We start from the raw sequence: 17527 nt of genomic DNA, 5'->3' as shown, positions 1-17527 counted from the left end.
ATTTTTTACAAATCACAAAAGGAAATAAACTTTTAGCGAACATCGGATTTTGTGAAAACAACCATTTTCACACAGACAAAATTGGTAAGTATATTTCTTCTTTGCTTATTTAATCTTTTTTATAAACCTGGTTCAAGTCCAGAATTTAACCTAATTTAAAAAAAAAATACAGAAAAAAATCTTTATAATATACCAACCTGTCAAGGAACGAAAATGTCATATTCCAAAAATCACATGAATAGTTAAAGTACTTTCTTTATTTTTTAGATGGTCTTTAGCGGTTAATAGCAAATCGTGGGCATTATAAGGCTGATTTTGATCTCTATTACTGGAGAGATTATTCAGGGTGTGTAAGCAATGATGAATTTTAAATATGGCGGAGCGAGATATGCCGTTATCATTTCCCCATAAAATTTAATTCTTAGTTAAAAAAGGAACTACTTGACCAATTTACGTGATTTTTGGAATGTGACATCTCATTTCCATGACGGGTACGTACATCATAAAGATGTTTGTGTATTTTATTTTTTTCATTAGGTTGAATTCTGAACTTGCACTAAAAATCTTATGTGAATAGAGATTATGTCTGTCATTCACAATTTCTTTTATATGGAATTTGTCTTATTTCAAAATATTAGATCTTAATTACTTTTAGAAATCGAGAATATCACATTAATTGTAAATAATAAATTTAGCACTTATGCATTTTAGTTATTATGGACATTTTTTTTTTTTAAGAACTCCACTCAAAACAAGTAGAGACAATGCAGAGATTCTGCATTTACCGACCCGCGATTTGCACGAAGTTGGCTCGGGTTCGCTCTGCAGCTGACGGAAATAACCGGAAAAGGTCGGCCGAGCGGGCGTTCCTCATTTTTTAACGAACCCACTGTCTGTTTTTAGCTAATACAAATCTATGAAAGCTACTTTTTTTTAAATTGGAAGAAATAAAATTAATTTTGATCGTACAGGTTAGGTTTTAGGGTAAGGGTTAGGTTATTTACATGTTTGTAATTTTATTGATTGTATTTCCATGTTTTTCCTGTTTATCATTATAATTTTCTCTTAGCGGTCTAACATTTCGCGATCGGCCGCTTCCGGTTATTCTCGTTAGTGGCCGAGCACATCTGAAAAACTTCGTGCAAACAGCATGCCTGTATATGAAGAAGTACGGCAATGTAAGAAAACAATAAAGATCACAGAACATCACACACTTTATAATAATACTGTTCAAAACTACAAATTTTAATGATTGTTTTTTATTTATTACGAAAATTTAATTTTGTAAAAAAAAAAAAAAGAAAAAAGTTTGTTATTTTCATATAATGACAACTATCATCCATTTCAGAGAAAGGCAAAGATAAATGTCCGTTGTAATTTATTTCAAAGCTCTTAATTATTTTATAATACTTATAATAATTATTTAAATGTTCAGATAATTAATGTTTGTGTAATTGCGTTGATTTTGTGTTTTTTGTTTTGCTTTTATTAAAAGGGAATGCGAAAATGTAACATTTTCAGAGAAATTCTTTGAAAAACTTCTGGAATCGTCCCACTCTGTTCCAAGTGGAGTTTAAAAAATAAATAAATATAAATAAAAATGTCCCCCACCTCTTAATCTTCCCTGCAATCTCTCTCTCTCTCTTTCTTTCTTTCATCTTCTCACACACACATGCACACGCACACACACACACACACACACAGACGTGATGTTGCTAGTCTCAACCTTTTCTATAAATACTATGATGACACGTGTTCTTCAAAATGATCTGATGTATTACCTGCCTCCTTTGTTCCAGTTTGTTTGACTTGGTCTAGTGGTCTCCATCAATTTGCTGTTTTGATATCTTATTGTGATATAGCTTCCCATTTCATTTCACTATTCCAGTTATTTTATAATACCGTAAAAAAAAATTTTTTTTTTAAATTAAAAAAAATTTTAATGCTCAGATAATTAATTTTTTGTGTTGTGTATTTGTTTTCTAAGTGTTAATGCAGAGAGTGATCCGCGCTGTTTTTTTTAAATCGTATTTCCAAGTTTAATTAAAGTTTTATATGTTTTTATTCAATAGTAAGGTTAAAGTACAAAATAGGTACAAAACACCCGCCCCTCCCCATGTTAAGAATGACTTTTTAAATAATAACGTTATTATTTATCTGGATCACTCTCTGCACTAGTACCGTTTTCTTTTTACCATAAAGTTATGAGAAACTGTCACATTTTTAGAGAAATTCTTGGAGAAGATATAAGATCTTCTTGAATTGTTCTTCCCCTGTGGTACTAGTGCACTAATTGATCCGTACTGAAATAATAACGTTATTATTTAAAAAGCCATTCTTAACATGTGGAGGGTGTTTTGTAACTATTCTATACTTTAAGCTTACAATTAAATAAAAAAAAAACCATATCAAAAAACTTTAAACTTGGAAATACGCGGATCAGTAAGTGCACTAGCACCTCCCCTGTTCCAAGTAGAGTTCTTCAAAAATGAAAATATGTCCCCCACACTTTCTTCTTCTCTCCCCTCTCTCTTTCTCTCTGTCTCACACACACACACACACAGATGTGATGTAGCGAGTGTCAACCTTTTCTATAAATACTATTATGATATGTGTTCTTCAAAATGATCTGATCTATTATCTGCCTCCTTTGTTCCAGTTTGTTTGACTTTTGGTCTAGTGGTCTCCATCGATTTGGTGTTTTGATACCTTATTATGATATAGCTTCCTATTCCAGTGGCTTCTTTTCAAGAACTGCAACATTATGGAACTCCCTTCCTGCTCACTGTTTTCTCCCTACCTATAGCCTTGGTCTTTTTTTAGACTAAGGTCAAGAGGCATCTCCTGTCTTTACGAAAATCATCTTTCATTTTTGGGTGTTAGTGCACTTACTGATCCGCGCTATTTTTTAAATCGTATTTCCAAGTTTAATTAAAGTTTTATATGTTTTTTATTCAATTGCAAGCTTAAAGTATAGAATAGTTACAAAACACCCTCCCCTCCCCATGTTAAGAACGGCTTTTTAAAAAAAATAACGTTATTTCAGCACGGATCAATAAGTGCACTAGTACCCATTTTTTGTTAGTTCCTTACATCGAGTGACTTGTCTGGAGCGCTTTCAATAAAAAAAAAAAATGGTCTCCAATGTAATCGCTCGCCTTTTTTTATTTTTATTTTTTTCCCAGTTTTGATTCTCGCATCAGTAGTTGGTTTACAAACTTTTGTTTCCTCTTCCATATATGCCCAGCAAATCATAACCTTTTTGCCTTTCAGGACTGCTGTTATTTTGCTCTGTTCTTAGAAATCCTTGTTGCGACGCTATCCATCCAACTAATAAGTAGGGGTGCTCTAAATCCATTAACGCCCAAATTTGTTTTAGTTAATTTGTTTGGTAATTATGCTTATTTTTGCTAAAAATATTAGATAAAATTGTTCTAAAATGAATTCTACCTATATCTAATATTTATTTATATTTAATATTTAATATTTATTTATATCTAATATTTAATATTTATTTATATTTAATATTTATTTATATTTAATATTTATTTATATTTAATATTTATTTATATTTAATATTTATTTATATTTAATATTTATTTATATTTAATATTTAATATTTATTTATATCTAATATTTAATATTTATTTATATCTAATATTTAATATTTATTTATATTTAATATTTATTTATATTTAATATTTATTTATATTTAATATTTATTTATATTTAATATTTATTTATATTTAATATTTATTTATATCTAATATTTAATATTTATTTATATTTAATATTTATTTATATCTAATATTTAATATTTATTTATATCTAATATTTAATATTTATTTATATCTAATATTTATTTATATTTAATATTTAATATTTATTTATATTTAATATTTATTTATATCTAATATTTATTTATATCTAATATTTATTTATATCTAATATTTAATATTTATTTATATTTAATATTTATTTATATTTAATATTTATTTATATCTAATATTTAATATTTATTTATATTTAATATTTATTTATATTTAATATTTATTTATATTTAATATTTATTTATATCTAATATTTATTTATATTTAATATTTATTTATATTTAATATTTATTTATATTTAATATTTATTTATATCTAATATTTATTTATATCTAATATTTATTTATATCTAATATTTATTTATATCTAATATTTATTTATATCTAATATTTAATATTTATTTATATCTAATATTTATTTATATCTAATATTTAATATTTATTTATATTTAATATTTATTTATATTTAATATTTAATATTTATTTATATTTAATATTTATTTATATTTAATATTTATCTAATATTTAATATTTATTTATATTTAATATTTATTTATATTTAATATTTATTTATATTTAATATTTAATATTTATTTATATCTAATATTTATTTATATCTAATATTTAATATTTATTTATATTTAATATTTATTTATATTTAATATTTAATATTTATTTATATTTAATATTTAATATTTATTTATATTTAATATTTATTTATATTTAATATTTAATATTTATTTATATTTAATATACACGTAGATATTTAGTGTTAATCAAAAATATTTCTGAAAAAAAAAACTAGCTGTTCAGTAAATATTAAATATTTTATGTGTCGTCCTTAAAAAAACGGACCATGGGCGTTACTGGCTTAACACTCTCGTATAGGTACAATCTAGTCTTTTATATATTCCATTTGTAAAGATTCGGCTTTCTGTTCCATACAACAAAACACTTTCAAGCATGGATATTAAATAACTAAACCTTCAGTTCACTTTTCAGATTTGATGTCCAATATTTGTCGAATTTATTTAGAGTCTTTCATAACAACCAGCTTCTTTTACAAATACTTCCATAGAATGTGCTCCGATATATTTTAATCACTAAATGTGCATTCCCTCCCCGACACTTATTTAATCTGTATCCTCGAGTGGCCTTTAGGCTTTGAAAAATGATGACACCATAGTTAAAAAAAATGCCTAATATATCTGAACCTCTACGAATACTCGTTTGACTCAGTTTCTCATATAGATTATTGGGTACTTATCTATTTTTGGTACCGCTCTGAAATAATAACATTATTTCGAAAGCCATTCTTAACATAGGGAGGGTGTTTTGTAACTATTCTGTGCTTCCATCAACCAATTAATAAACAAAACAGAAAGATATTGTGAAATTTGAATTTAACCTTAAAAAAACCAAACTATTTTATATAAACAGCGCGGTACCAAAAATACATAAGCACTGATTTTTGTCTTGTTTTATTTGCCTCCTGTTCAAGAGGTTAGGCACAAGGTCAAGTGTGGGTTTGATGAAAGTGTTTTCTGTGGAATTAACTGAATTCGAACTTGGCACGCGTAGGTTTTTAGTCAGTGTCGTTAACATCCTATGCTCCTAAGTGACATATAAGACTGCTCTTAACATTCTCGTACAGGTACCGCCTAGCCTTTTATACATTTCATTTGTTAGGATCCTGATTTCTGTCTCATGCAACCAAAAGATTTTAGAGCCTCGGCTCGGGATTTTTATCCTCAACCCCCAAAATCAACAGAGATTAAACAATCTTTGTAATGACCTGTTCCCTGTTGATTGCGGTGTAATGCTGGTTCTGTGCAGTTATAGGAGGTCCACCGTCACAGGTTTTTGCCTTCTCTCTTTGAGAAAGGGTTAATTTATTGCTAATCGTTTGAAGCACCCTGCCAGGAATACCGATGTGACCGACTACATAGACAATTGTTGAAAGGTCAGAAGGTTCCCCTTCTGGCGCACTGACTTCTTCAATCCCACTTTTTGAACCCTAGTGTCACAATTCTTGCAAATACCCAGCAAAATACTTTTAACTATGCATTTGAAGAAATGGATCTGAAGTTCTCGTTTCAGTTTTGATGGGTAAAGTTGTTTAGCCCCTTTCATGCCAACCTGATTCGAATTTCCGTTTCCTTTGTGCTATCTGCAATTTACGAACTAAGATATTTAAGATCATGCACCTATTTCAATATACCATCATTTTGTATTTTTAAATCCGTCCTCTTCTGGATGAGCAATGTTTTATTTATTTTATTTATTTATTGCAGTTGGTGTGCTGTCTAATAATTTCTGCTGCCATTTGCATCATTGCTAGGAGTGGGAAAGAATTTATCAAAAAGGATTAAAGTCAACTCGTTCTTGTTCACAGGAATCTTGTCTCCAGAGCATCGGAAATGTTAGAGTGATTGATTATTTTTAATATTTTACAAAAATGTCACGGACTGAGATACAACTTGAAAATTGTAACCAGTTCACCTCATTTCTTTACACGTACTTATTACGGTATTATTATACAAACACCGTGACAGCGTTAGGGTTAGGGTTAGGGTTTAGGGTTAGGTGTTAGGGTTAGGTGTTAGGGTTGGGGTTAGGGTTAGGGGTTAGGGTTAGGGTTAGGGTTAATTCGCTGTCACGGTGTTTGTATAGTTTTACCCTTATTACTAGGACTATTACAACTGAATATTGTTTTCATTGTTTTCACTCTTGAATATATATCTGACACAGACACAGTTAATCAACCGAGAGCCGCATCACTCTATATAAAAGCATATAAGATATCAACGGATACACACTCGAGAGTCAAAACAATGAAAAGAATATGCTGTTGTCCTAGCTCTATTTATTACTTATATATTATAGTACTTACTGCATAATGTAAGTTACAAATAAGAATAAACGAATAACTTAAGAAACGCAGAAACCATCATCATCATTATCATCATCATTGTTATGTTAACATTCGCCTTACATGCGGACATCCGCAGAACGGCTTGTAGAAATTGAGTTCAAACCAATCTTCAAGATGATCTCTTTCGAAATGATCAAAAGATGCTCCATGATTCCGGATTTTAATTTTACTGCTATTTCAACATAAATCTCATATTTTACAGAAATGATACATAAAAGGTTTGTTGAAAAAAAAAACAAAAAAGACATTGTTGGATTCATACCTCTAATATTGTCTGCAATTATTTGTTTCTGTACTTTCTTTCTAGCATTCCGGTTTCTGAATAGCTAGCAGCCTTCATAAACATACACTTATTACCAATTACCAGCAATGTTTCAAGAAAACTACTATTGTCTTTCATATATATATATATATAATATATATACATATATATAGTTAATGAATGACAAAAGTCTATATTCCAAAGTTCATGATGTTGACCATCTTACAATTTATTCCTTTAATTCAGTTGGTATTTACATTTCTTGACAGTATTTACTTCATAACATAAAATCAATCACTTAATTATTAAATGGACACTGTCAAGAAATGTAAATGCCAACTGAATTAAAAGAAATAAATTGTAAGATGGTCAACATCATGGGTTTTGGAATATAGACTTTTGTCATTCATTAACTATATTGCTTTGTAATTACATTGAGCTTCTAAAATAAGGATTGGTATATATTATAAGGAAATAAAGTATATTTCCACAGAAATATATATGTGTGTATGTGTGTCTACCTACGTATACTAGATTTTTAGCCCGTTAAAAATTGGCAAAAGTTATAGTCTGTTGATTTAGAATGAATGTTTTATACCAAGTTGATGGCTGAATATAGTTAAGTTTGAGTTCATTTTTGAATTAAATATTAATCTATTAAGTCCTAGCTGTACTGTCCTGGATATGACCTTAAACTATATCCGATGGTGAGGCACTAGCTTGCGGGCTTTGGGGAGTCTGGAGCCATCCTTTAATTGCCATTGCTCCCATGTTCACTCTGACCCGGAGTGGTAGTACCTGTTAGGGTCCCAACTATGGGTTAAATAGAAACCGACTTGGAAAAAAAAAAATATATATATATTCTATTAAAAAACTTTTCTTCAAAATCACTGGATTTGACATTAAATAACCTGAAAAGGGTTGATAAGACGTAAAACAAAAACAACCAACCTAACTGTTCATCGAATAGATACCATACTACTTAATGCGATGCACGCTATCATAACAAAGATCTAGACAAAATTTCAACTAGATTAGCAAAACGTTTGCGATAAAACATCCAGATTAAATGTAGTATTAGGGTGATTAATTCCTATTAATCCCAAACTGTGCATCGAAAGAATACCATAATATTAGTTCGACACTCATAACAAAAGTCCATGCAAAATTTCAGCCAGACCGGCTCAGTAGTTTCCGAGAAAAAGTGGAACGGACAGACTAATAGACATACTAAAAAATGTATGTATGTATATAGAAAAAGAGAGAGGGGATATGTTAAATTAAGCCCACGTAATGGGGCAGACAATGGATCTTGTGTTGATCTGTTTCTAATCTCAAAAAGATTGAGCAAACAGCTGGAGCCTTGTGGTAATGGCTGATTTTAATTCAGTGGATTAATGGGTTGCGAGAGGAGGGGATAGAGGACAGACTTTGCCAATAAATATAGAATGCTTATCTTGCCAGTAAAACAAAATGGTAAAACATTGAAGAAGACGAATAGTGCCATAGGGACACCACTGTTATGTCCTTTGGCGTTTTCCATAGAAATTATTAGCACAATAAGCCTTGTCATATATATATATATATATATATATGATTTTCAGAACGTGAGAGATTATATATAATAAATTCCACACCCAAACAACGCCGCAGCCAACAAGAGCCATGACCGTCAACGAACTCGAGTTTCGCCCTCATTTAGGCTCATCAGTTAGGCACATCCAAAATCAGCTCGGGTTTCGAACGTGGAATTTATTATATTAAAAACCTTTTTTTCTATTTATTTAAAAAGAAAATACAACTTTGTTATATATGGGTCATGGAGTTGCATTCATCTACAAAAGATCTAGCTAATTTGCATATTCTTTTAAACATTCTTTTTAATTACTTCCCTATTAGTTTTTTTTCGGTATTCTCGCGGGATCATCATCATTAGTTAACTATTACGTGTAACTATATTCATGCGGACATTCTACATGATTTATACTTGCGTAATATTTGCTTAAAAAAGTTATAGTAAACTCAAACCTCTTTCTATATATATATATATATATATATATATATATATATGTTTCAAAAACTTTGCCCACTAAACTCTTCTGTCAGTTTTTCGTTTACGCACATGAAACTTAATACATAGGGTATTCAAATCCATGCGAAACTTTATATTTGAATTTTAGCCGGGAAAAATCAGTGCAAAATTGTGAACATTAAAAAAGTGGAATTTTCCAGGTGAAGGTCGAACGATGGCATTACGAACATGCATGCGTAGCATAATAGCTATTGGTTCATATTTTAATTTTTAGCCTTGCAGCAAACATGTCTTTATAGCTCAGGTATTAACGTCAAAGGAAAAAGTAAATTGCAAGCTAAACGTTTTGGTTTCGGTTCTTGTTGGTGGTGCACGAGTCTTTTTTTTTTTTTTAACTTTTTAAATCATTATTATATATTGGGTCCAATATAATATAATAAATATGAAATCTCCATAAATATCATATTTTAGCGTATTTTACGACCGAACAATGCCGGGCGACCTGCTAGTATATATATATAATTTTATTTAACTACCATATATTACAGAGTTTGTTAAGCACGCTCGGATTTCCTCAAATTGATGATCTTCGATTTTATCCTAAAATCCATTTGATTTATTACAGAAAGATTCTTCAGTCCTCCTTAATATTGGAGATTCTAAACTTGGGATTTAGAATGGATAACTTAATCTTGATTTCTGAATCTTCAATATAAGTGTGTGTGTGTGTGTGTGTGTGTGTGTGTGTGTGTGTGTGTGTGTGTGTGTGTGTGTGTTTCGGGTTGTTAATTGATATATAATTATTTTCACGATCAAAAACGTCGCAGCTTACACAAACAATGAAGACAACATACCGGAAGTCCTAGACTGCAGGTGCGTACTTCCCGTCTGCGGCTAACGCGTTTTGTGTAATCAATAGCGTTGCTTGGTTGTGGAAATAACGCGTGGGCGTATAGTTTTAGTTTCCTAGATGGAAATCCACTGAAACTCCTGCATTTGTCAAAAACTACTTGATAGATGACTGAACAGAGCGTAATTATATTTTTATTTATACAAACACTACCAGGGGGACCTGACGTTGCCCGGGATTGAATGAGGATCAACGAATGTTTCACACTTCTATATTTTAGTCTCATCAAAATCGGCGAAATCCTCCAGTTGTCAATCAAATCGATTGAATGTCTGCTCTAGTTTACTGTTCACTGGGAGGAAGCTTCACGCGCCTCTCCATAGTGCCTTACTCTACAATACACTGATGTTTACATTGCTCTGTAGAGTAGTTACCGTTGATTTTATAAAATTATCTATAATATAAATCTCATCTTTTTGTTTAAGTGTATGTATGTCTGTATGTATGTATGTATTAATGTATGTTTGTATATCTGCCTAAAACTTTCGACAGAGTCGATGGATTTTCACGAGATCGGTATCATTTTGAAGCTTGACCTTTCGGACCACAAATATCGAAAAATTGGCTAAAAACATTTCTTCGCTGTCAACTGGGAAATTTTCTACAGGGAGGGGTCGCTTTTTTTGCCAATATTTTCGAAAGTCATCATCTCTTTTCGATTGTGTAGCATTAATTTAAACCTATGTCATTTCCGATTGGCGATGGACGCAACAGCAAACACGTCAGGGTTTTTTTTTTTACGTTCTTTTCCTCCTTCGCGGTCCGGGTTCGAACTTGCCTGCCTACTAACACTTTTTTTTGTTCAACACGCACCTCCAAACATCCGGGCAACGACGGACACCCAGGCTAGTTTTTATATAAAGGCTTGATTTAAAGTTTAAAATGCAAAAGTCAAATATCATGGTTTAGTTGTGCTCTAAACAGAAACATTCATTTCGAACGCACCCCTGTCATATCAAAGAATCTACTGTTCATTTTATATGCCCTGTCTTTCTGTTTTGTGTGGTGATAAAACTTCTCAAATGCACTTGTGATATTAGGCTGTATAAGGTGTTAACTTTGGTCAAAATCGATTGTTCCTTCTTCCATTGGATTTTTCGATTATCGATTATTGATATTTATCGAAGACATTCCGATCCGAGAACACTGCCAGGCACATAGGTACATTTCTGTGAAATTAAAAAAAAAAAAAAAAAAAAAAAAAAACAAACAAAAAAACAGCCCAGCCGTCTAGGAGTCCACATTGAATAAACTCACACACTCAAAGTTCCTTTTATATATGTGTTAGATAGATAGATAGATAGATTATTGGCTCCATATATTGCCGCATCTTCAGGCTAGGGTATCATTCCAGACCAAACTCATCAATATTAAATTCTTTGTATACAAAGAAGTTTTTATTTAATTAAACTAAAGAGGGGGAAAGGGCAAAGAAACAGTGTACATAGAAAATAGGGTTAAACAAAAATGGGCGAGGGAGGCAAGATGGGGGGGTGAAAAAGGGTTTATGCGCGCGTTGGTCAGTTATAAATCAGACGTGTTTTCAATTTCTGTTTTATCATCTTTTGGTAAAGAGACTTTATCCGTATCATCTTTATATTCACATATTACTTGCGATCCTCTGATCGTAAAGACACTTAATGCCAAGTATTTTATTGTAATCTACAAACTCAAATCCAGTGTCAAAACTTCTGCCGATAAGTGAGACGCACACATGTAGCACGTAGACAACACATCTACAGCTTCCGTCCCACACACCTCCATATACATTAAAGCGTACATTTGCACACATATACAACACATACCCATTCCGATATTTATATGCATTACATACATACACAATGCATACATAAAGAATACATATACGTTACATATATACATATAGAATACATATATACATATAGAATACATATATACATATAGAATACATATATACATATAGAATACATATACATTACATATATACATATAGAATACATATACGTTACATATATACATATAGAATACATATACGTTACATATATACATATAGAATACATATACGTTACATATATACATATAGAATACATATACGTTACATATATACATATAGAATACATATACGTTACATATATACATATAGAATACATATACGTTACATATATACATATAGAATACATATACGTTACATATATACATATACAATACATATACACATATACAATACATATACGTTACATATATACATATACGTTACATATATACATATACGTTACATACATGCATACATATAACATACATATACAATACATACACCTTCCGATGTTTATATGCGTTTACAACCACATTTGCACATGCATACACAGATATACACATCTACATAAATAACATATATATAGACATGACAGAAAAGGATAGCACTTACATTCACGGCATAATCACGTTGACACGCCGGTTCCTGCTGGATCACCGAAGTTAAGCAACGTTGAGTCTGGTCGGTACTAAATGGGTGACCATTTGGGACTTCCAGGTGCTGTATGTGTTCTCCGCTTATCTCGGCATTGTTTCCAGTCGTCCTGGTCTTCTCCTTGCCACTGGACCCAAACAGTGTCGATTCAGGAGAGGTGTAGTTAGGGATTGCGCGACCCTTGCCTCACAATTACGCGCGCAGCTGGCCCTACAGGGGTATCCTTTGTCTTTCGAGACTGAACAGAGGCATCGATCGATCGATTTACATTTGCATACAAGAATAGTGCTGAAATAACTTAGATGCAATTTTAATAAGATACTCTAACAACATTGAAGCATGCCATGAACCAAAGGAGCATCAGACTCATCAGAATTTCTGCGAGAATGAATCATGGGGCAACATGAAGGTGGTCTAAGTCAACACAAAATAGCAGGAAATCTTTCAATACCCCTTTCTACTGTTAATAGAGTGGTCGTACAATTCACAAGAGAGGACAAAGAGTGCATAAAATCTCATCCACCTCATTCTGGGCCCTTTGAAAGAACCTTGCATCTTGTGAAAAGAAATGTTGAGGATCCTCAGTGCAAAACCTCTGACATTGCAACACAAGCTGGTGTCAGTCCTAATTCACAAGAGAGGACAAAGAGTGCACAACCGGTACTCATGTACTTTTGCTACGGTGCTGAAATAATAACGTTATTCATTTGGAAGCCATTCTTAATATGGGAAAGGGAGGGTGTTTTGTAACTATCCTGTGCTTCCACCTAAAAATTTAATTAAAAAAAAGATACAGTGAAGCTTAAATTTAACATATATTTAGTATATTTTATCTGTATTGTATTTATATTATATTTTATTTACATTTATTATCCGAGCAAAAACTTCTATAAAATTCTAAACATTTCTCTCCACATATGTTTGAATTTATCAATTGCGTATTTATATGTAAAAACTACATGTATCCATGTATGTTTACTGTCTTTAATATATGAATCGTTATTCCTCAGTGTCAGGAAAAATATTGCTAGTGTCAACACTGTTTACAAATATTATCTGTTTCAGTGTGTTGTGTTGATATATATATATATATATATAATATATATATATATATAGTAGTAATTTATAACATATATATGGCGATTAAGCTACACTGAATATTCGGCGTTTCATCCACTCTAGGATTCCTCACAACCACATTTGCACATGCATACACAGATATACACATCTACATAAATAACACAGAATTCGCGCATAAGCCTGAGGAATTCTAGAGTGGATGAAACGCCAAATATTCAGTGTAGCTTAATCGTCATATATATTTTATAAATTACTAACTAGCTCTACCTACGTATTGAGCACTTTTGAAGTAAATACTTAAAGTTTACGCATAAATCTATACTTTTGTATATTAATTTTATGAGTAAATGAAGTAGTTATATATATATATATATATATATATATATATATATATATCAATACACACATTTATAGTTTCCTTCCCGATATGGGTATGGATTCTAACACTGTTTCCTTTTCACTTACGTATGGTCTGTGATCGTTTTCTTCTTCTGCATTTTTCCTTTTAATATCCTGAAGATGTCCTCTGCAATAAGGGACGAAACGTTGATCACCATTTTATAAATTCATTCGGTTTTTCTTTTTTCAAAACAACATATATTAGTTTACAATGCAATAGTATGTAATCAAAGCATGAAGTCTCGCTATATATATTTACAAAGAATAGATATGTTTAAAAGGATACTATATATATATATTGTATATAAACACAGCGCATATACACATACGCTTACATAAATTTCAATAATAAGTATTCAAATACATCTTAATCATCTATTCTTTTTATCTAATTATTAGAAACATATATCGCCTTTTTCCATTATGTTAACTAAAACATTTATTATCAACTTTTATAAACTCCATCATTCACACTAATAAAGTTGGTTGTTGGTGGGTTGTTTTTGTTTTATAGCATATCAACCCTTTTCGGGTTATTTAATGCCGAATCCAGTTAGTTTAAAGAAACATTTTTTATAGAATATATTTGTTTTTCAAGTCAGTTTCTATTTAACTCATAGTTGGGACCCTAACAAGTACTACAACTCCGGGTCAGAGTGGACCTGGGGGCAATGGCAATCAAAGGGTGGCTCCACACTCCGCAAACTGGGAGCTCACCATCGGATATAGTGTAAGGTCATATCCAGGACCCACACTAATAAAACATAAGGAAATAGAAAAGATATATGTATAATAAATATATATGTAAGGAAAATAAAAAGGGTAAAAAATAAATTAAAAAATAAAAAATACACGAAAAGGTAAAAAATGAAAGAAAAATATTTGTTTATCTTCTTTTTATTATATATATATATGATGATCATTGCAACGTCTTGTCAGACGAGTGCCACTCTCTCAGACATTTAAAATCCATGAGCCCAAATGGCTGAGGGAGTATCTATACAAGGATGATGTTACAGAGTCTTAGCTTTGTACGACAGCTAAGTCTCTCTCTCGGTTCAAAATGTTGAAATCCAGCAACAAGCCAGAGCAAGATAGCCAGCAACAAATTAAACTGCAGATCAGCTTAATGCGGGTACTGGTCTCCCGCCTTATGGTTTTTTAAATCAGGGAGACTATTTTTTTTTTTTTTCATCAAATCTTTCTTGCAGTTCATACTGATTCACTGCTTTTTTTTGCTTCGTGTAAAATTGCTTCTCTTAATCGCTCTAAACACTTTCTCACAACTTGGGCCATTTTTCTATCTTTACAAATCTATTATCAGACCATGTATGGAGTATTGTTGTCGTATGGTGCAGAAGCGTACTTTAATTTGATTGGCTCCTGCAGTTCTTCTTTGCCACTTTCCTCTCACAGACGTGATGTTGCTAGTCTTAGTTTTTTTTTTATAAATACTATTATGGCATGTATGTTCCAGCTAGTTTAACGCATTGGTCTAGTGGTCTCCATCAATTTTCTCTTTTGATATCTCATTGTAATACAACTTCCTAATCCAACAGCAAAAAAAGAGGAAAGTTTTTAGCACATCAGTCCAGATATGACAACAATACTCCATGCAAATGTTGGCTTTTTAAGAGATATATGATACTAGCAAAAGTGAGAAGTTTTCTAACATGGTAAATGAAACCCATTTATTTTGCAGTAGCTTTGGAAATGTATTTTATGTATTTGTTCCAATTCACGTTTCCTGTGAATGTTGAGCCAAGGAATTTAAATGGCTTTTAGATAGCTTATTTAATTATTGGAATTCTTTGAGATGAGTAATTTGTATATTTATTTGCGGACTATTTTCTTCATCTCCGTAGTTGTTGTTTCACATCGTTTCGGCCATTTATTCCTCTGGGCTTCGTCAGGTGGTTAACTGCGACGGAATAGGAATGCTTAATCTCTTAACTGTATCCTCAGTAATTACTGCCTTCCATAGTTGTTGTCACCTCACCCTTCAAGGCCTATGTCATAGTAGATAGAAGCGTTGAATCTCTGCGGTTCCAAGTGAGCATTGTCTGAAGATAGTGGTTTCAATCCTATCCAACCCAAAGAAGGTCAGAGGATTAGTTGGCCAACAACTATGGAAGGCAGTAATTACTGAGGATACAGTTAAGAGATTCAACATTCCTATCCCGTCGCGGTTAACCACCTGACGAAGGCCAGAGAAATAGTTGGCCGAAACGTCATGAAACAACTAATAAAAGATGAGGACAATAGTCCGCAAATAAACAAATAAAATATAATTTTTGGTAGATTGAAAAGTTTCCGTGCCTGATAGAGGGAGTCAACATTCTTTGGAGCAATTTTCCGAAGAGGTGCTTCTCGCGATCTCTTCAGTCATCTAAAAACCCCTATTCATCCTGATTCTACATACTCATCTGTTTCGTCAAAGTTCTTTCACGATTTCAAAAATCTATATTTGTCATAACTTTACTAACCCTAACTAATATCTTAAACTGTCTGGTATATCAGCTGCACTGACCTTGGAGTAAAACATGTCCATTAAGCTCACAAATCTGATTATCCTCAAGACATAGCCAACCAAATTGATATGTAAAGCTGGGTTAAGAGGAGAAGAAACAGGGCAGATTCTATAGGGTGTCCCTCACCCCATCTCAAAAAAAATGATACCGTTGTATCTATATATATAATTATAAAACTCTGTGGGCTTTGCGCCCTTGTTTGCTTGAATTTTGTTTTCCATGATAGGGCGATTCTACCTTTTTAAAAAGGGGATGCCAGGTGAATTTATATATACAGTTCTGGAAAAAAAAAGTCTGCACTTGTAATTCTTTCAAAAACTGCAAATTTAAGCTAAATTTAATGTAACTGTTTAAACAACCTATACCTCATTTGATTCGCCTTTTATTCCTCTATAATTTTACCGGTTCATATTTGACTTTTAATTGAAATATTCTAGTGTTCACGTCAATTTTAAAAAATAACTTCAACTTGAGGAGGTAAAAAGAAAGTCCGAGCAACAAATTCGCTTAAAACTAGCTTAAATTATCGCCCCTAAATCAGTTTAAAATATCCACCAGTAGGCAACAAAGCATCTCTAATTGTTTTTGTTACAGGTTATACAACATAACATTTAGTCCATATACCACGACTTTCTTTTAGAGATCGTCAGGAGCTCATAAATCTCCGCCTTTCTGGTTTATCCAATTGAGAAATCGGACGTAGATTGAAATGTGACAAAAAAATGGTACGAAAGATTGTGCAACAGCACTAAAACACCGGGAATGTTCATGATGCCCCTAAATCTGGTCGTACTAGAGTTACTTCTAACAGGGAAGACAATGCTATCAAGATCAGCAGCCTAAGAAACAGATTTGATATGGCTCCCCAAATCCAACAACAAAGCAATCTTGTTAAAAAGTGCTCTCTTTCTACTGTCAAGAACAGATTAAAGGAATTTAATTTGTGAGCATATGTTGCAAGAAACAAACCGATGATTTCTGAAAAGAACAGAAAGCACCGTCTGGACTTCGTCAGATGCACTGAAGATCATGACTCTTCATATTGGTGAAAAGTACCTTTTAGCGACAGAAGCAAGTTCATTAGGCTAGGCAGTGGTGGTAGG

General features: G+C 31.8%; 1 protein-coding gene across 34 annotated transcripts in view; it reads left to right on the top strand.

The window, feature by feature from the left end:
• The window catches only part of LOC145259193 (band 4.1-like protein 2), a 585710-nt gene that overhangs the window by 870 nt on the left and 567313 nt on the right, over positions 1–17527 (top strand). For all 34 annotated transcript variants that reach the window (XM_080117013.1, XM_080116992.1, XM_080116976.1 and 31 more), the window contains exon 1: positions 1–84. This exon is cut by the window's left edge. The gene's annotated coding sequence lies outside the window, so the exon portion shown is untranslated. The remainder of the gene's footprint in view (positions 85–17527) is intronic.

The sequence above is a fragment of the Euprymna scolopes genome, chromosome 34, assembly GCF_053919585.1.
Source record: "Euprymna scolopes isolate OS-2025 chromosome 34, ASM5391958v1, whole genome shotgun sequence".
NCBI classification, from domain to species: domain Eukaryota; kingdom Metazoa; phylum Mollusca; class Cephalopoda; order Sepiida; family Sepiolidae; genus Euprymna; species Euprymna scolopes.
The sequence above is the reverse complement of the archived record's forward strand: the minus strand, read 5'-3'. Positions and strand labels throughout refer to the sequence as shown.